Source organism: Tamandua tetradactyla, chromosome 10 (assembly GCF_023851605.1).
Source record: "Tamandua tetradactyla isolate mTamTet1 chromosome 10, mTamTet1.pri, whole genome shotgun sequence".
Classification (NCBI taxonomy): domain Eukaryota; kingdom Metazoa; phylum Chordata; class Mammalia; order Pilosa; family Myrmecophagidae; genus Tamandua; species Tamandua tetradactyla.
In genome coordinates this window covers 65982346-66004803 of record NC_135336.1, presented here as the reverse complement: position 1 = coordinate 66004803, position 22458 = coordinate 65982346, and positions in this window count along the sequence as shown.

Here is a 22458-nt window from a genome sequence, read left to right as displayed (position 1 = left end):
ATCAAAGATCATGCTTTAACCCAAACATCTATTTTTGAGTACGATGGAGGCAGTGTTCTAAAATATTTTTCTTCATATAAAACTAAAGGTTTTCCTGTCAACCGATTATCTCATGATACCAAAGGAATCTGTTTTTTTGTTTGTTTGTTTGTTTGTTTGTTTTAAAAAAATGATGTGAGTCTATAAAATGATTCCTGCAGACTACTCTCTTTGCTTTAACTACATGGGGAGACTTCAGAATTAGCTAAGTGCTTTCTTTTTCTGAAATAAATGTGCCCCTTAGGAGAATCTGATGCCACCTGTCCCTGACAGGATTAGGCATGCCCTCTCCAGCCTAGTAGGTGTAATATTTCCACACCTTTGATAGGAGAATCCAGATTGCATGGTGCTTGAAAGCTATACAATATAGAGATCCCTTTTAAGAAAAAATACAAAACTAGGTGTCTTAGTTTGAGTTTCATAAAAGCAGGTTCTACAAGAAGACCATGGGTATATTTCACTTGTGTGTGAAGAAATTCCAGGAAACACAGTGAGGGAAAGAGGTAGTCATACAGAAGGGAGAAATACCAATAAAGGGGGAATTAATAATATGTTACCATTTTGGACTATTGGATTTCAAGCCTGGTGAAATCCCCTAGCGGGCCTCCACCAGGATTGGTGAAAATTTCACCAGGATTGGGGGGGATTTTATAGATCACAACTCAGAATTGCCACACTGAGAAGCAAGCTAGTAAGGGAATATACTGTCAGGTCTCAGAAAAGGAACTTTACATATAAAATGGACTCCATAACTGGAGGCCTCTCAGTTTCTTTCTCTCAGCCTTTTTCCCTCAGCTTTTTTTGCAGAGCCTGATGTTTGTGAGACAGTGTGTCAGAACCCCAGCAACCAATCAAATCATAAGTTAATAAGCTCCCATCCAATCAAGGGATAGCACATCACCTGGTAGGTACCCTCCCTTCCTGACATCACCATACCTTTAAAACACAGCTCCCAGAACAAAGGACTGGAGCCATTTCTTCTTCCCGCTGACTCTCTAGGCTGGAGCCATTTTCAGGCTCCCACCTGCTTTCTCCTTTTCGCTCTCCCACCTACCTTCTCCCTGCTTCCTCACCTCAATAAATCTGTTGAGCTTTGACTCGCTGTCTCTTGTGGATTCCTCAATGACTTGGTACCTAACATATACTACTCTTTTTCCTCATTGATTTAGAGTTGCTTCCTAGGTGATAATTCTCCATATTCATGGCCTTTTCTGTGCTTTGCATGTGCTTGGACTGTGCACACTCCTGCAGCCAGAGAAAGCCCTAAGGAAGAGATGTAGTTGATAGGGAAAGTATGGAAATGTACAGGAACGGTACACCTAAGTTTTAGTGATATCTAGAGTAAGCTGGGGTGGGGAGGAATACTGGAAGGGAGCTGACAGCTTCAATGTGAGATTTAAAAAAATCAATTATTTATTTAAATGATCGAAGCAATCATGGCAAATCACAAATTTATCTAGTTAGCAAACATTGTCCCTCCAGTGCTACCCAAAATAAATGGATTTCTGAGTGTAGTGTGACAAGGCTTTTAAATAATTGCTGCTGAGCTATCATACTGTTGAAATTATAAAATAAGAATAATTATTATAATAATTAATTATTTAATTGACCACAGTGTGAGGATCTTTCCCAGATCCTCCAAAGGGATCTGCACAAGGGCTTCTGAAAGTTGAGCTTCAGTAATTTCTTGGTAAATCTGTTGCATGATAAAACCTGGACTGGCCTTTGGACTCAGTTCCTGGGAGATGCCCTCTAAACCTTTAGCATTTCTTATAATAGCAGTTTATTCACAATGGGTCCTCGAGACCACATCTGAAAACTTAGGCTAACCAGATGACTCTGGATAGAGATAGCTGTACTAGTAGTTTTAGGAGGGTTTTAGAAGATTGGAGCTCTGAGGCACTAAGATGAGCCCCATCTCTGGAAGGGGGACAGGAATTTGAGTTCAAACACATGGGCACTGATCCAATCCATCATACCCATGAAGCTTGAAATTTACGGTCCTTTATATTCTAGCCCCATTTTACTTATTTAGTAGCTACCTTTCCCAGTTTTATCTCATACTCCTTACTCCACTCAGTTTATCTGTCACCCTATCCGAATTATTTACTGTTCATATAATTGAATGTGGAAATCAGAAAAGAAATTGGGAGTAAATGTAAATAAAGAGATGATAAATCAGATATGTTAAATAAAATAATTCACCCACAAAACACATCAGAATATATTCTGGTAATTAATTATTGTACTACAGATAAGTGATTTACAGCAATAAACATGTTTAGTTCCTGGCTATGTCAATGCCTAGCTTTGTGATTTTGCTAGTCATCAAATTACTAGCTATGTGGCTTTGGGAAGGTACTTACCTCTTTTATGCCACAGCTTTCTCATCTCAAACAGGGATGATGATAGAACTTATCTGCACAGTTTTCATGAGGATTAGAGTTATATTAGGCTTAGTACAAGTTCTGACACATTGTAAGCATCCAATAAATGCTAACCACTATTATCATTTTGGCAATAATATTATCTGATCCTCACTATTTTCTTTTGAAAAATGAATACTATTTGATAATTGAAAAATGAATTATTTTGTTAATTCTATTGGTAATTGAATTCCTCACAGAGGCATTATGAATTTAGATAATCTACTCTTTGTAAAAGTACTGTTTACATTATAAGGTGCTACCTAAGTGAAAATTATTGTTATAAATATTATTGGAGTAGTTTGTATTTCTATCTACAGTCATGTAATGTGTCAACTGCTTTCCTCTTTTACCCATGTTGAAGTTTCCTAAACTGTTCAAACAAATATTATGCAAGTATGTCTGCTTAAACAATTAAAATTTATTAGCTTTTTTTATGGCTAAAAAAAAAAAAGATCCAAATCAAGACATCAAGGCAATGCTTTCTCCCCAAAGACTGGTGCTTTATTACTGGCTGCCAGCAGACCTTGGTCATTGGCTGCTTAGTTCCATGGCAAAGAACATGGCGGCATCTCCTGATCTCTCCCTTCTGTTCTAGATTACATCAAGGTCCAGTTTCTTGCTTCCTATGGCTTTCTCTTCATGAAATTCTGTCTGAATTTCACTCTTCTTATACAAGACTCCAAAAATAGGAGCAAGGTCCATTCTGATTGAGATGGGCCACATCCTGTTCATTGAAGTCAACTCATCAAAACATCCTAGTTACAATGGGTCCACACCTACAGGAATGGATTAAGTTTAAGAACATGTGCTTCTGGGATATATATAGCTTCAAACCACCACAACCTGATCAACACTGTTCATTTGGAGGAAAATTACATTTCCAATGCTAGATTTTGCTAAGAGAACTTTTATTGAAAACATGTTGGATTAACTAAGAGTTGAAGGAAAACCTGCAGGAATTTGGACTCTTCTTGGGATCTCACTGAGTATAAGCTAGGGAATTATTATGAAAAGAACACTTGTCTTCTTTTCCCATACTACCTTTATTTATTTCTCTGACTCACCTTCATTCATTTTAGCCATTTCTGTATAATTAGAGACATGAAAGCTGATGACTCTGAGATTACACTCTCATAACCTCAACAACTGAGAGAAAAGGGAAGTTTCCTGGTCAATTGAATTTGGAAAAGTCTAGGTGTAAGAATTTGAGTATTATGTGCCCATTCTCATGTTCATCCAATTATGCAGTAAATATTGCATGAACACCTGATTAAGTTCCATATCAAGTTTGCAGCCTTCTGTATGTAGGAGTGAACAAGATAAACTTCCTTTATTTGTGTATTTTAAGATGCAATGATCAGAGGGTGATGCAAAGATAGTTCAATGGTAGAATTCACGCCTGTCATGCAGGAGATCCAGGTTCAATTATCGGCCTATGCACTTTCCAAAAACAAACAACAAAAATTCCACAAATGCTGCTGCAATAATGGATACTCATATGGAAAAAAGAATGAAATGTGACCCCTGCCGTAGAGCATACAAAAAAAAAAAAAACTGCAATGGGGAACCAGAAAACGAACAAGAAGAAAAACAATTAAAACTAGAAGAAAAACAATTAGAACTTAATAGAGAGAAGTGTGACACACAAAGGGGCAGAAAATAGGATGCTGCTAGATAGCCAGGAAAATGAAAGCACTATGATGGAATAGTTAAGTCAGAGTTCTCTGAAAGAGAGTGATTTCAGGAATATAAATTTGGAGTGAGGATCAGTAGTTCTCTCAAAGGGAAGTGGTAGAGTTATCTGCCAATTTGCTATCCTCAAAGAAATGATACTAAGTAAAGCAAAACAAAAATGTCAATGACACCCTCTCCTTCTGTTTAAGGCATTTAACCTGAGCTTTTAATCTAGATGATTTTAGACTTCAGACAAGAAGTGATTTATAAAACCCAGGTCACATAAAAATAACTTCTTAGCTATGAGGTTGCTATTACGAATTTTGCATCTTCCATAGCAGTTGTTGCTTAAATTTTTGGCCATTTAGTAGATAATAGAACAACACTAACTCTTCCAACACACATATTAACACAATAATTAAATTGTTAAAAAATAATCCTTAGAAATCACTGAAAGTTTTGTATGAAAGTATATTCTCCAAAAATATATGCTGTTGGAGGATTGTGGAAAGTGGTACAGTAGAGAGATCCAGGATTCAGTTGTCCAACCAAAGCAACTATTTAACGAACAGACAGGAACTATCTGAAACAACTATTTCGAAGCTCCAAAGATCAGAAGAATATGGTATAGTACCTCTTTGCTGAGGGAAGAGTGTACAATTTGCATCAAAAGAGCAAAAGACAAATAATACAACAGGAAATGATGGCCCACTGAAAGAGGATAAAAATCCAGAAAATACCAATGAAGAATATGAGAATGAGGACATACTAAAACAAAGTCTTTAAAACTATGACCCTAAAAATGCTCATGGAGAAGAAAAAAAAAAAAAAAGAGAGAGAAAGAATTAAAAGATATCAGGTAAACAATGAATGAGCAATATGTGAAATTTAGCAAAGAGATCAAAATTTTAAAAAAGAATGAAAAACGACTTTTGGAGCTAAAAATCAATAACAGAGGGAGAAAGGGAAATTCACAAATATGTAGAAATTAAATAACATAGTTTTAAACAACCAGTGGGTTAAAAGGGAAATCAGAAGCAAAATTAGGAATTATCTTGAGGCAAATGTATATAGACATGTAGCATAAAAAAATTATATGTGCATTGAAGGCAGGGCTGAGAGGGAAATTCATAGCTCTAAATGTTTATATTTAAAAAGAAAGAAAACTTGAAATCAGAGATCTACCCTCAGAACTGGAAAAAAACAGAAAAAGAAAAGCAAACTAACACAAGGTGACCAGAAGGAAGGAAATAATGAACATTATAGTGTAAGTAAATGAAAATAAATAAAACAATAGAATCAAGAAGACCAAAAGTTGGATCTTTGGAAGGTCAATAACACTGGTAAACCTTTAGCTAGACTGACAAAGAAAAAAGAGAAAGGATACATATAATAAAATTACAAGTGAAAATGGGGTCATTACTACCAATCCTGCTTTAAAAAGTTTGTATTAATATACTACGAACAATTGTATGCCAGTAAATTACATAACCTTGATAAAATGGACTCATTCTTAGAAAGATACAAACTACTTACATTGACTCAAGAAGAAAGAGAAGATCTCAATTAACCAATTAGTAATCATAAATTTCCCAACAAAGAAAAGCCCAGGATCAGATGGCTTCATAGGAAAACAAATCTATCAAATATTCCAAGAAGATTTAACTCCAAGTTGCTAAAACACTTCCAAAAAATTGAAATAAGGAAACATTCCTTAATTCATTCTATGAGGCCAACATTACCCCATACCCAGCCAGATAAAGATATGAAAGGGAAAGAAACTACTGATCATATCTCTTATGAGTATAGCTGTAAAAATCTTCAACAAAAATGCTAGCAAACAAAATCCACACTAAAGGAATTACACACTAAGATCAAGTGGGACTCACCCCTGGTTTGCAAAGTTGGTTCAACATAAAAAATAATCAATTACTTTAATACATCCATTAACAGAATGAAGAAAAACAAAGATGATCATCTCAATGCATAAAAAGCATTTGGCACAATGTAGCGCCCCTACATAATAAAAACCCTTAGAACACTAGAAATAGAAGGAAAGCACCTCAACATGAAAAAGGGGATATATAAAAGTCCCACAGCTAACTTCCTACCCTATGGTGAAAGACTGAAAGATTTCCCTCTAAATCAGGAACAATGTAAGGATTCTACTATAACCACTGTTATTCAACATTGTACTTCAAAGTCTTGCCAGAACAATTAGGCAAGAAAAATAAATAAAAAGCATCAAATAGGAAAGGAATCTGTAAAAGTTTCCTTATTTGCTGATGAAATGATCCTACATGCAAAAATCTTGAAAAATCCACAAGAATCTCCTAGATCCAATAAATTAATTCAGCAAAGTACAAAATCTATACACTTTCTGTACACAAGCAATGAACAATTGGCAGAAGAAATCACGGAAAGAATTCCATTCACAATTGCAACTAAAGGAATCAAAAATCTAGGAATATATCTAAACACAGATTTAAAGGATTTGTACATAGAAAGTTACAAAACATTGCTAAAAGGAATCAAAGGAGACCTAAATAAATGGAAGAACATTCCATGTTCATGGTTGCAACACTAAATATTTTTAAGATGACAGTATAACCTAAAGCAATTTATAGATCCAATGCAATCCCAATCAAAATTTCAGTAATCATCAAGTTTAATGGAAAGTTAAGGGGCTCTGAATATCTAAAGCCATCTTGAAAAAGAAGAATCAAGTTTGAGGCCTGATCTTAAAACTGATTACAAAGCCACAGTAATCAAAACAGCATGGTACTGGACAAGGGCAAACGTGGAGACAAATGAGTTTGAACTGAGAGCTCAGAAATCAATTCTCACATTTATGGCCAAGTGATTTTTAACAAGGTGACAAAGACAATTCAACTTGGAAAGAAGATTCTCTTCAACAAATGGTGCAGGGAAAACTGGGTGTTCATTTGCATAAAAAATAAGGAGGAGGACTCCCTTCTTCACATCATATGAAAATCAGCTGAAAGAATCAAACACCTAAATATAAGAGGTAGAACTACTAAACTCCTAGAAGAAAACTTAGGGAAGCATCTTCATGGCCTTGTTGTAGGCAATGGTTTCTTAGACTTTGTACAGAAGTACAAGCAACAACAACAAAAAAGAGATAAATATGTTATCATCAAAATTAAAAGCTTTTATGCCTCAGAGAACTTTTTTGTGAAAGTAAAACAACAACCTATATAATGAGAGAAAATATTTGGAAACCTAGTATCCTACAAAGGTTTAATGTCCAAAATATATTTTTCAAAAATCCTTCAACAAAAAGACAAACAAATCTATTTAAATGTCAGTAAAAGACTTGTATATATTTCTCTCCAAAGAAGATATTCAATTGGCCAGAAAGCACATCAAAAACTGCTGAACATCGTTAGCCATCATGGAAATGCAAATCAAAACCTCAGCAATGTACCATTTCATACCCATTAGAATGACTGTTATTAAATGGAAAATAACAACTCTCAGAGAGGATGCAGAGATATAGGAGCATTCATTCATTGCTGTTGGCAGTGTAAAATGATGAAATTGCTGTGGAACACAGTTGGATGGTTCCACAGATAGCTAGCTAAGTACAGAACTACCATATGACCAGGAACCCCATTGCTAGGTACATATCTAAAAGAATTGAAAGCAGGGTCTCAGACAGATATCTGCACACCAAGGCTTATAGTGGCATTATTCACTATTATCAAGAGAAGGAAGTAACCCAAGTTTACACCAAGCAATGAATGGATAAACAAAATGTAATGGAATATATAATATATATTTATTGAATATTACTCAATATATGTAAATAAATGCATATTATTGATGTATATATAATATATATAAATATATATTTAATATATAAAGGAATGTAGTCCTGATACATTTTGCAACATAGGTATGTCTTGAAGACATCACGCTGAACAAAAAAAGGACAAAAATTTTCTAATGCCACTCATTTGAAATACTTTGAATATGCAAACTCATAGAGTCAGAATCTGTAATATAGGTTACTAGGGGATGGAATGGGAATAGGTAATTGGATGTTAAGTCCTCTGGAGAGGCTGGGCCCTATAGGTTTCAGGACTTTTCTGGTCTAGGGACCCATCTGGAGGTTGCAGGTTTCCTGAAAGTTACTCAAGTGCATGGAATCTTTGTAGAATCTTATATATTGTCCTAGGTGTTCTTAGGACTGGCTGGAATGGTTTTGGTTGGGGGCTTGGCAAGTTTATGATAGGCGGCAATGTCTATCTGAAGCTTGCATCAGAGTGACCTACAGGATAGCCTCTCAATTCTATTGGAACTCTCTCAGACATAATGCCTCACTAGTTACACTTCTTTTCTCCCTTTCTATCAGGATGGTATTGTTGATTCCACAGTGCCAGGTCCGCACTCATCCCTGTGAGTCATGTCCCATGTCACCAGGGAGACTTTCACCCCTGGATGTCATGTCCTATGTAGATGGGAGGGCAATGATTTCTTGTGCAGAGTTCAGCCTAGAGAAAGTGAGACCACATCTGAGCCACAACAGAGGTCTTCCAGAAGTAAGTCTTAGGCATAAATATAGGTAGGTTAAGCTGCTCCATTACCTGCATAAACTTTACAAGAGTAAGCCTTGAGATCAAGGGCTTGGCCTATTGATTTGGGTGTCCCTAAAGTTTGACACAGTATCAGAGAAGTCTCTGATTATTAAGTTTATTAGTTCCATATTTTTTATCCCATCCCTCAAGGGACTTTGCCAATACTTTTGATTATCTGCTTATTATATTCTGGGGTGATTCAAGGCATGACATTAAACTATACAGGATTAAAGGCCCTCATTTTATTCTGGGCTTCCTGTATTTTGATTGTTCAAATGAGCTATCCAGACAAGTTGAGTTAGATTATGTGCTACAGAAAACGTAGGTTCTGAACAAGAGAAACCTTTCTTTCTTTGGTCTCAAAGAGTAGGTGCAGTTCTAAAGTATAGACAATGTCTTCCTTACCCTGTGTTCTGAGTTACTTAATTTTGACCTAATCGGCTTCATTCTTATCTCTAAATACCAGGTTGTACATATATAAAACAGCCTCTCAAAGTCCAGAAATAACAATTACCACTCTGGACTAAATGTATCTGCTATAAGAGCTTACAGTCTAGGCCACTGTATTCTTTTAAGCATTTTCTAAAGGAGACCATACAGTAATTATTCTTTCATTTCTGGTTTATTTTGCTTCACCAAATATCCCATGGGTCCATTCACATCATTGCATGCCTCATGGCTTTGTTCCTTTTTATAGCTACACAATATTAGGTCATAGGTATACACCATCATTCCCCAATCTACTTCACAGTCAATGCATCCTTCAGCTACTTGCATTCATTAAGCATCATATATAATGCCCAAAGTCCACAGTCCAGCAACACTCTCAATTTTAGATAATTTCATTTTTCCCAAGAGAAAGATAACTAATAAACACACCCTCACCAAATAGGAAATCTAAATCTCCCTTTAATCTTGTCCCTCCCCCCATTTTTTACCCCTGGGATTGCTGTGGTATTGTTGATGTTTTCCTGTTAAACATAGCCTGTAGCATGCAATAGCAGTTTTTCCTCTGTATCCTGGACTTAAGCATTCTGTACATGAATAATACCTTTGAAGTAGTTCTTGCAAGAAGTTATTTATATTTCTAGTGTTAATCAGTAGGACACATATGTCTCTACAACCCCTTTCAATCACGTTCACCTTCAATAGATAATATTACTTATAGACCCACCAGAGAACTGCCTTCTATCTATCCTCTTATATTGGAGTTCAACCCCATTAGTTAACATTTCACCCATCTGTAGCTTGTTTGTATCTGTGAGACTCCCATATTCTGTATTTTAAGCCTCTGATTTCACCTTTACCATGTCATAAAAGTGGAGTCATACAGTATCTATTCTTTTGTTCCTGGCTTATTTCACTCACATTATGTTATCAAGGCTCATCCATCTTGTCATGTGCTTCAGTACATCATTTTGTCCTGCTGCTGTATAATATTCCATCATATGTATATATCACATTTTGCTAATCCACTCATCTGTTGATGGGCATTTGGATTGTCTCCATCTTTTGGTGATTGTGAATAATGCTGCTATGAACATTGGTGCACAAGTGTCTGTCTGTGTCATTGTTTTCAGCTCTTCTAGGTATATAACAAGTAATGCCATTGCTGGATCATAGGGCAACTCGATATTTAGTTTCCTAAGGAACCACTGAACAGTCTTCCATCGTGGCTACACCATTATACATTCCCAGCAGCAGTGCATAATTGTCCCAATTTCTCCACATCCTCTCCAACATTTGTAGCTCCCTGTTTGTTTAATAGCAGCCACTCTTATAGGTGTGATGTGGTATCTCGTTGTATTCTTGATCAGCATTTCCCTTTATAGCTAATGAAAATGAGCATCTCTCCATGTGCTTTTGAGCAATGTATATTTGCTCTTCAGAAAAATGCCTATTCATTAGGCATCATATCTCTAATACATTTTATAATTGGGCTGTTTGTTCTGTTGATGAGTTGTATGATTTATTTATGTATACAGGATATCAAGCTTTGTCCAATTTGTGACTTCCAAATATTTTCTTCCACTTAGTTGGCTACCTTTTCACCTTTTTGTCAAAGTCTTTTGAGGTGCAAAAGCATTTGATTCTGAAGAGTTCTGATTTATCCATTTTTTCTTTTGTTGCTTAAGCTTTGGGTTTAAAGCTACCTCCTATTATGAGGTCTTGAAGGTGTTTCCCTATATTTTCTTCTAAGCTTTATGGTGCTAGTCCTTATATTTAGGTGTTTTATCCACTTTCAGTTAATTTTTGTATAGGGTGTAAGGTAAGGGTCCCCTTTCATGCTTTGGCTATTGATATCACATTCTTCCATGGTCATTTGTTGAAAAGACTATTTTGTCCCAGTTCAGTGTATTTGGGAGTCTTGTCAAAAATCAGTTGACTGTAGATTTGGTGTCTATTTCTGCATTCTCAATTCAATTCCATTGGTCAATACTTCTATTTTTTGTGCCAATAGCATGCTGTTTTAACCACTGTGGCTTTATAATAAGTTTTATAGTCAGAAAGTGTTAATCCTCCCACTTTGTTCCTTTTTTTTAGCATGCTTTCAGATATTCAGGGTCTCTTTCCTTTCCAGATAAATTTGGTAAATAGCTTTCCCAAGACTTCAAGTAGGTTGTTGGAATTTTGATTGGTATTATATTGAATCTGTAGATCAATTTGGGGAGAAATTGACATCTTAACTATATTTAACCTTCCTATCCATAGCAGGGAATGTCTTTCCACCTATTTAGATCATCTTTTATTTCTTTTAGCAATGTTGTGTAGTTTACTGTGTACAAGTCCTTTATGTCCCTAGTTAAGTTCTTTCCTAGGTCTTGATTTTTTTAGTTGCTATTTTGATGGGATTTTTTCCTTAACTGACCCTTCACTTAGGTCATTGTTTGTATATAGAAACTTTACTGACTTTGTACATTAATTTAATACCACGCCACCTTCCTGAATTTGTTATTAGCTCAAGTAACTTTGTTGCAGATTTCTCAGGATTTTCCAAGTACAGTATCATGTCATCTGCAAATAATGAAAGTTTTAGTTCTTCCTTTCTAATTTGGATGCCTTTTATTTTTTTGTCCTCCCTGATTGCTCTAGCTAGAATTCTAGTACAATGTTGAATATAATGGTGACAGAGAGATACTTGTCTCATTTCCAATCTTAGGGGGAAAGCTTTCACCTCTCTCCATTGAGTGCAATGCTGGCTGTTGGTTTTTCATATATACCTTTTATCATACTGAGGAAATTACCTTTGATTCCTATCTTTTAATCAGAAAAGGATGTTGAATTTTATTGAATGCTTTTTCAGCATCAATCAAGATGATCATGTGACTTTTCCCTTTCAATTTGTTAATGTACTGTATTACATTAATTGATTTTCATGTGTTGAAAATTACACTTTTACATCATTGTAAAATTACATCATTACATTCCTGGCATAAACCCCACTTGGTTGTAGTGTATAATTCTTTTAATGTGCTGTTGGATTTGATTTGCTAGTATTTTGTTGAGATTTTTTGCATCTATGTCATTAAGAAAATTGGCCTGTTCTTTTCCTTTCTTATATCATCTTTATCTGCCTTTGTTATTAGAATAATATTAGCTTCATAAACTGAGTTAGATAGTGCTCCTTTTTCCTCAATGTTTTGGAAAAGTTTGAGCAGGATTGGTGTTAATTCTTTTTGGAAAGTTTGATAAAATTCCCTTGTGAAGCCATCTGGCCCTGGGCTTTTCTTTTTAGGAATATTTTGATGACTGATTAAATCTCTTTACTGTGATTGGTTTGCTGAGATCTTCTATTTTTTCATGAGTTAGTGTAGATTGTTTGTGTGTCTATTTCATCAAGTTATCTAGTTTGTTGGCATTTGATTTATTTTATTTTATTTCTCTTATGATTTATTTTATTTCTTCAAGGTCTGTGTAATACATCCTTTCTCATTTCTGATTTTGTTTATTTCCATCCTCTCTTTTTTTCTTTTTCAGTCTTTCTAATAGTCCATCGATTTTATTTATTTTCTCAAAGAACCAGCTTTTGGTTTTATTGATTTTTTCTAATTTTCTTTTGTTCTCCTATTCATTTAACTCTGCTTTAATCTTTGATATTTCTCTTCTTCTATTTGCTTTTGGGTTAGTTTACTATTCTTTCTCAAGTTCTTCCAGGTAAGCAGTTAAGTTCTCTATTTTTGCTCTTTCTTGTTTTTCACCTTTTTTTGTTTGTTTTTGTTTTTTGGCATGGACAGTCTCTGCAAATCAAACCTGGGTCTTGGGCATGGCAGACAAGAATTCTGCCACTGAGCCACATTTGAACCGCCTTTTTTTTTTCTTTTTTTGCATGTTTTTGCTTTTTTAATATAGCTATTTAGGGCATAAATTTTCCTCTCTGCACAGGATTTACTATATCGATAAGTTCTGATATGTTGTATTCTCATTTTCTTTAATCTCCAGATAGCTACTGATTTCTCTAGCAATTTCTTCTTTAACCTACTGTTTGTTTAGAAGTGTGTTGTTTAATCTCCATATATTTGTGAAAGCTCTCAATCTTTCGTGGTTATTGATATCCAGCTTCATTCCATTGTAATCAGAGAAAGTTCTTTGAATAATTTCAATGTTTTTAAGTTTATAAAGACCTGTTTTGTGCCCCAGCATATGATCTATCCTAGAGAATGTTCTATGAGCACTAGAGAAGAATGTATATCTTGGTGCTTGGGGGTTTAATTCATTTATCAAGTTGTTTAACTACTCTATTTCCCTGCTGGTCTTCTGTTTTATTGTTGAAACATCTATCTCTTCCTTCAGTTTTGCCAATGTCTGCCTCATGTACTTTGGAACTTCTTGATTGCAGACATAAACATTTATGATTGTTATTTCTTCTTGGTGAATTGTCCCTTTTAATTAATATATAATGTCCTTCTTTGTCTCATATGATGTCTTTATATTTAAAGTTTATTTTGTCTGATATTAGTATAGCTGCTCCTGTTTTCTTTTGGTTACAACTTGCATAGAATATATTTTTCCATCCTTTCACTTTCAATCTATTTGTATCCTTGTGTCTGAGTCTCTTGCGAGCAGCATATAGCTGGATTCTATTTCTTAATCCATTCTCCAAATCTGGTAAATTTAGTTCATTAACATTCAATGTTATTACTGAAAAGTTGTTTCTTGAGCCCACTATCTTATCTTTTGAATTTTATTTGTCAGATCTATATGCTCTTTTCCCTCTTTCTCTTTTTATCTTTTAAATTATGCTTACTGGTACTCTTCAATTCTGTGCCCTCCTCCAGACCTTCCTCTCCAGTCTTTTTTCTTTCAACAGACAGAATTCCTTTTAGTATTTTTTGTAGGGCCATTCTCTTGTTGACAAGTTATTTCAAGATTTGTTTGTATGTGAATATTTTTTATCTCTCTCTCACTTTTGAAGAACAATTTGCCTGGGTACAGAATTTTTTACTGCAAGTCTTTCTCTTTCAGGATCTTAAATAAGTCATACCACTGCCTTCTCACCTCCACAGTGCCAGTTGGGTAGTCTGAACTCAGTCTTATGTGGTCACACTTGTATGTAGTAGATTGTTTTTCTCTGGCTGCTTTCAGAATTTTCTGCTTCTCTTCAGCATTTGACAGATTGATTCCTATGTATCTTAGAAAAGGCCTATTTGGATTTATTCTTTTTTAGTTCATTGAGCTTCTTTGACTTGCATATTTCTGTCTTTATAAGGGTTAGGAAGTTTTCCCCTTATTATATCCTCAGCTAATCTTCCTAGCCCTTATCTTTTCTATTTTTGGGGGACACCAGTGATTCTTATGTTTTTGCTCTTTGTTTTTTTCATCACTTCCCTGAGATCCAATTCAAATTTTTCTATCTTTTTGCCATTTGTTGTTTTTGGTGTTTGAAATCAGTTTTCCTGTCCTCTAGTTTGCTTATTCTTTCTTCTGCCTCTTCAAATCTGCTGTTGTGCATTTCTAGTATGTTTTTTAATTTGGTTTACAGCATCTTTAATCTCTGCGATATCTGCTATTTTTTTATTTATTCTTTTCAATTCCTCTATGCTCTTCTAGTGTCTTCTTTATCTCCTTTATGTCATTAGCCATTCCATTTATATTATTTAGTAGAGTTATATGAACATCTTTGATTAGTTTTTCCAATTTTTGTGACTCCTCTGGTACTTTTAAATTGGTTATTAGGCTGAGCTATATCTGTCTGCATCGTGATATGCTTAGTGATCTTCTGCTGTCTTTGTGGCATGTAAATATCTTGATTGGTTTACTTTGGAAGTTGATTTCCTTCAGTAGTCCAAAGCCTTGTATTTGCTGGATGGATGTGGAGCAGGATGCAGGGCATGGGGCACAACAGTGTGGTGATACATTATAGCCCAGGTATAGGTGCAGGTTGGGGATGATATGCTGGTACCTGTGAGCTGGGTGCCCAGCAGTGGGGTGGATGAGGTTGTGTGGATGCAAGGTTCTGGGGGATAGGACCCATACTGACCTAAGGTTCAGGGCCCTTTATGTGCATGCGCAGAGTTCAGGGCAATGGGGTGGGGGTTGCATCTGCATGGGCTGGAGGTAGATGAGGCCCAGCTGCACAAGTCAGCTCTTTCTCAGAGCTGGGGGGCATGACTTGGGGCAGTGTACATGCCCAGATCTGGGAGTGCCAAAACATTCACTGAGCTTCTCGGGGAGGGGGTGAAGTGGGGCTGTGTAACCGTGTGGGCTGGGGGAGGGGGTAGCCTCAGTATGGAAGTAAGTGCCAGCAGCCTTTATGGATTGTTGACTGCCTGCTGGGAGCAGGGACTAGGAGCTAAGACTTGGGAGAGATGGGCCGAGACTGTGCTTGCACAGGAGAGGTGGGTTAGTCTGGGGTAGGCATGCATGAACTTGGGTGGGTACGTGTGTGAGAGATTGATGGGGTGGGGGTGCTTGAAGCATGGGGTGTGGAGGCTTGTGATGGATTCAGGTGCATGGGGTGTGGTGTGAGTTGCAGGTCGTGGTACTGCGCTGGTGATGGTAGCAAGTTCAGGGAATGTAGCTTGGCTTACTTCTTGGTCCTTTCTCCCCGTCCATGCACTCTTGGCTCCAGGCTTCGACATCAGGCTGTTTGCACCAACCAGATGGTCTCTGGTTAACTGCTTCTCAGTTCCTCAGCTTTTGCAACCAGGGCTGCCCTAAGCAGTGCAGAAGACTCTCCTATCTTACACCCTGGGGCCGCCATCTCAGTCGCTCTCCCATCCCTTCTATAGCTATTCCTTGGAGCAGGGTTCAACTTGCTCTATCCTATCCCACCATCTTTCCAGAACTGGAGATAATATCATTTTAATACCAAATCCAGATAGACATACTACAAGAAAGAAAAACTACAGACCAATTTCCCTAATGACACAGATGCAAAAATTCCAACAAATTGAATCCAATGGTACATTAAAATAATTTTGCATCATGAATTTATACCAGGAATGCAAGAGTGATTCAAATATGAAAATCAGTTAATGTCACCTAGTATATTAATAAGCTCAATGGAAAAAATCATATATCATATAAATGGATGCTGAAAACGCATTTGACAAAATCCAGCATACTTTTCTTACAAAAACACAACAAAAGGCAGGAATCATAGAAAACCTCCTCAACATCATAAAAAGCATTTATGAAAAACCCATAGCCAGGAGAGACAGGGATGCCCGTTGTCACCACTATTAGTCAATGCTGTACTAGAAGTCCTAGCTAGAGTGATCAGGCAGGAGAAAAAAATAAAAGGTGTTCAGATAGATGAGGAAGAAGTAAAACTTTCATTATTTGCAGATGATATGTTTCTATACTTGGAGTGTCCTAAGAAATCCACAATACAGCTACTTGAGTTAATAAAAAATTTAGTACAGTGGCAGGATATGGGATTAATGTACAAAAATCAGAAATGTTTCTATATGCAATAATGAACTAAATATGGAGGCAATTAAGGAAAAAATCCATTCAAATAGCCATTTTCAAGTATCTGAGAATAAGCTTAACCAGAAAGTAAAGGACCTACATGCAGAGAACTATAATACATTGTTAAAAGAAATTAAAGAATAAAAAAAAAAATTAAAGAAGATCTAAACAGGTGGAAAGATATTCTGTGCTAAAGGATAGAAAGGTTGATTTTTCTTAGGATGTTAGTCCTACTTATATTGATCTATAGATTCAATGCAATACCAATCAAAATTTCAACAGAGTTTTTTGAAAACTTGGAAAAGTTAATTATCAAATTCAATTGGAAGGGAAAGAACCCTTGAGTAGCTGAAAATATTCTAAAAATGAAGAGTGATGGGGAAGGATTAACCTTTCTTACATTAAAGCTTATTGCAAATACAATCATTAAAACATCATGGTATTGGCACAAGGATAAAAGTATTGATCAATAAAACAGAATAGAGAGTGCAGAGATTAACCACCAAATTTATGGTGGGTTAATCTTTGAAAAGGCCCCAAAATCTACTGAATTGGGACAGAATAGTTTTTTCAATAAATAGGCTTGTGAAAACTGGTCACAAGAATAAAAGAGTCACAAGACTCTTATAGTCACAAGAATAAAAGAGAACCCATATCTTACACTTAATATAAAAAATTAATTCAAAATGGATCAAAAACCTAAATATAAGGTCCAGTATCATAAAATTCTTGGAGAAAAACATAAGTAAACATTTTCAAGACCTAGTAATTAGAGGTAGTTTCCTGAACTGTAATATCTGAAGCATAAGCAATGAAAGAAAAAAAAATAGATAAATTGAGAGCTCCTCAGAATCAAGAGCTTCTGTGCCTCAGAGGCCAAGGTGAAACCACACCCAACTCAATGAGAGAAAATATTTGAAAACCACACATCAGGTAAAAATTTGATATCCCATGTACATAAAGAACTTATATAACTTAATAACAAAAGAATAAACAATCCAATTATAAAATGTTCAAAAGATATGAAGAGGTATTTTTCTGAAGAGCAAATACAAATGACTAAAGAGAACAGGAAGAGTTGCTTATCTTCTTTAACTATAAGGGAAGTACAAAATAAAACTACAATTATATATCATCTCACACCTGTAAGAACAGCTGTCATTTAACAAACAGGAAACTAAAAATGTTGGAGAGAATGTGGAGAAATTGGAATGCTTATTCACTGCTGTTGGGACTGTGTAATGGTACAGCTGCTATGGCGATGGTTTGGTGGTTCCTCAGAAAACTAGGCATCCATTTGCCCTATGACCTAGTAATACCACTGCTCAGTATATAGCCCAAAGAGCTGAAAGCAGTGACTGAACAGACATTTGCACACCGATGTTTATAGCTGCATAATTCACAATCACTAAAAAATTGAAGCAATCCAAATGCCTATCAACAAGTGAATGGATAAGCAAAATGTGCCAAATACGTATGATGGAATATTATGCAGCAGTAAGTTGAAATGAGGCCCTCAGGCATATGCTAACATGGATGAACCTTAAGGAAATAATCCTCAGAGAAATTAGCCAGACATAAAAGGATAGATTCTGTATAATCATGATATTATGAATCTGATAAAGAGTTGCTCTGGATAATAGGCCAAGAAGTGATCAGATCTGAGAAGGAAAGTCAATGCAACTTCCTCTGACATTCTGCCCTAGTATGATCTAGAAGGAGATGTGGGGAACAGATGGGGATTATGGTGCTCTCCTGTCCACATTACCCTCTCTCCTCCCCTTTCTTCTCCCTCTCCTTTCTCCCTTCTCCTTTCCTCGGTCATTCTTTTTCTCTTTCTTTCTCTTTCCTTCCTTCTCTAAAAAAAAAAAATAAAAAATAAAAAATAATTTTATGTGTAACACAAGTGCAAATGCATTATTTGGGCCCCATAATTAGGTTTAAAGGGTGAAGGAAATGTAATGAATAAGGCATATATAAATTTAACTACTTGAATTACCAGCTATTTTTCCATAATTTTTTGATATTGCTAATAAAATAGTTTTCCATTTAAAATTTAATTTTATTTCATATGTTTTGTCTTTCTGTTTTGATGGGATTGCAAAAATATGAAGATAACAGGAAAAGCATAAAGATTGTTCCGCATTCGTTCCTTTGTGCTGTCTCCATCCTTGTTCATAATCTTATTAAAGCAATTCTTGAACATTATTTCAATGTATTTATTTACAGCTCTGTCTCTCTTATTGGTCTAAATGTTCATTAGGGCTAATACTATTTATAATTCATTATTTATCTCTTATAATGTAATGTAATGCTTGACATATCATGACTTAATAAATATTTATCAAATGAATGAATCAATCAATTTCAACATTAATGTTACAGAATTTTGGAAAAAAAAAATCTTTTTCCTTTTAACCAATCAGAGATCATTGGGATAAAACTGAGTTATGTGAACATGAATTATGTAGTCCATATACACTGTTCAAAATATATTACAAAAATGTCATAAACTCAGGGCAAAAGTGGACTTATTTTTCAATAGTAAGTGAGAAATGATGGAGCAAAAAAAGATGTCCTAAATCCCTCAAATTCATAAGTTTCTTTGAGAGAGGGTTTTCTGTTTCTGTGGTTTGGATTAAAGCATATTTTCACCTTTAAGTAATAGAATATGTTATGCAAAATGGTGATAATTTATTTTGCTTCTAAATACAATGCTTGACTAACTATAAAATTCTGTTTCCCTTCATCAGGGTTGAAATGTGGCAAGTACATTGGTGGCCATGCAAACTGAGCTCAACTTTACAGCAATCTAATTGGATGTCATCATGTGCTTTCTTTATGGAGCATTTCCCATAAGGAAAGGATTCCATTCTGTAGCCTCTAATGCAGCAAAGACTGTTTAGCTTTATTTAATCTTTTCCAGAAGAACAGATCTAAAAAACAAATTACAGGAGAAATGTAAAAGCATTTTTACTCTTTTTTCCTGGAAGGGTCTTCAGTGTGACTGCTTTAAAACTTACTATTTTACAAAAACCAATTTTCCTAGAGAGGGCATTGGCACTCAAATCAGTAGCACAATAAACTTGCAAGAATCAGACTACACTGAATGATGAAAAAAAAAACTGCAATTTTGTAAAACAGAATGACTTGCTTTATGATATTATTTATTTATTTACTTTTAATATGCATTCTAGAGTTGAGATGAAATGGGTGTTTCTTGTGTAAGTTCAACTCCTGCTCCACAATTTAGTGAACCCAAACTTAGATACTTTATTATACTCTCAGAATAGACAATATCAAAAGGGTTGACTGCTCAGATGTTCAAGCCTCATGGCGTGGATTCAAACCTCAGTTCCATAACTTGTTTGTTGTATAAAATTATGCAACTTCTATTTACTTCATTCTTTTTTTTCTGTAAAATGATAATACATTCCTGTGTGTATATGAATATATACATATAAGTATATATATATGAATATATATATATATATACTGTGACATATTTTTGAAATCACACTCATATACACACATCTACACATATGTCAATATGTCAATGTCAATTCCAACTATACATTCAGAAACTGGAAAACATCCAATAAATCAACCTGCATACCTCATTAAACCCACTGTAAATTTTATTTTGCCTGTTATTGGACATTGGCCAAATAAACGGTCCCATTTGTTACCTGTTCCTCCTATAATTTCAATTTAAAAAGAGGGCCAGAGTGACAATTAAGGTCTTTATGGATCAATGTCAACACAAAATATATCTGCAAAATCCACAGAAAGTCAAGTTTTTCCTCTTTCTTCAATGAATACCTACCTGGTGTGCCAGTGTGAACCCTTTGTGTACCCCAGAAAGGCCATGTTCTTTAATTTTTATCAATATTGTTGGGTAGCATCTTTTTGATTAAGTTATTCCCATGGAGATGTGGTCCACCCAATTGTGGGTAGGAACTTTTAATTAAGGGGTTTCCATGGAGATGTGTTTCCACTCATTCAATGTGGGGTTGCTATCTGGAGTCCTTTAAGAGAAACCATTTTAGAAAGACCATTAGAGCCTACGCAGTCAGAGACCTTTGGAGATGTAGAAGGAAAACAGCCCACAGAACCCTTACGAAATGATAAGCCAGAAGAGAAACCTAACCAATGTCACCACATGCCTTACCAGACGACAGAGGTGCTCTGCACAGTCAACTTTTTTTTTTTAACTTTTCAAATTTTTCTATTGTGGTAACATGTATTACTTTGTTTTTTTTTTTACTTTTTTACTAATTTTTAATTTTTCTTTAATCTATAACAACAAACAAACACAAACATTCTTATGATCATTCTGTTCTACATATATAATCAATAATTCACAATATTATCACATAGTTGTCAACCTGTTTTAAATGATGAAAACATTTGTTGGTGTCTTAATTTAGAGATTTTCATGGCCTTAGAACTATAAGCTTTCAACTTAATAAATTCCTTTTTAAAAAGCCATTCCTTTTCTGGTATATTGCATTCTGGCAGCTTTAACAAACCAAAATACCTGGTAACCCCTCCCTGATTGCAACCAAATTTACCAATCACCTTGTTGCTGAACTTATTTCTTACCATTACCCTAAGTAATTGATTATTAAGGTTTAATGAGAATGTCTTTTCACCCTTTCCTTTCATTGAACTTCATTAACACGACTATCTTTCCTTATTTACCACTCTACTTCCTTTCTTGATTGCAGGGTTGTTTATATTTCAGTTCCTAATTCCTGATCCCTCCCCCGTATTTTGCTCCAAAACATGTTCTATGTTTCTCAGTCTTGGATTCTCACTTAAACCTTGATGTACCCTTGTATATTGTTGCAGTCTGTTTTGAATTGAATCATGTCTCCCACAAGAAATGTTTAAGTCCTATCCTCTGGTCCTGTGGGTGCTACAGAGGTGTTTTAAACTGGGATCACTGATGACTCTATTAAGATGAGGCTATACTATATGAGGGTGGGCCTTACTCTAAAACAGCTGAAATTCTTATAAACAGAGGAAATCTGGACATAGCAGGAGTAGTGAGAAGAGAAACGGAGACAGATGGGTTTGTGATAGAAAAAGAGATTGAGTAATGGATTGCACACTGGTAAGACATTGCCAGAATGATACAGGCTTTTCAGAAAAAGCATGTGTCTGCTGATACCTTAATTGTGGACTTCTCACCTCCAAAACTTAGAAACATTTCACACCACACAGCACTTCACACCACACAGTTTCAAAATTTGGCAAATGCATTGAAGAAAGCCAAGATTATGTGTTTGAGGTAATTTAAGTCTTCAATATGTTACTTCAATCCCATACAAAAGATAAAAAGACCTTTGATTTTGTCACTTGATAATGACTTCTTGTCAGGAGAAAACCCTGGGTTCTCAGGCTCTAACTATTCCTCCAAATGTTAAGTATCCCCACAGGTTAAAAGTGGCTCTAGACTTGCAGTATCAATTCACTACATCCATTAACTATGGCCTCCTGTTCTTGGGTTCCTTTCACCAAATGGGTGGGCTGTTTGGTCCTGAGCACTATGAGAATATAGGCTGTTACACTATCCTTTTCAAAATTCAGACACTGTCTTGTATAGAAAGCTCACCTATACATTCAAGACCCTTAAGTTTCTAATTTTGTAACCCAGCAACCCCATGACACCACTAAAATATTTAGTGATTTATCTTTTGAACCATCAGGAGCTTTTAGCCTTGTTCATGCATTATAGTATTTTTCCGTGTAATGATTGTCAGTTTTCAGCTTACATATCAACAATTATCCCCTTT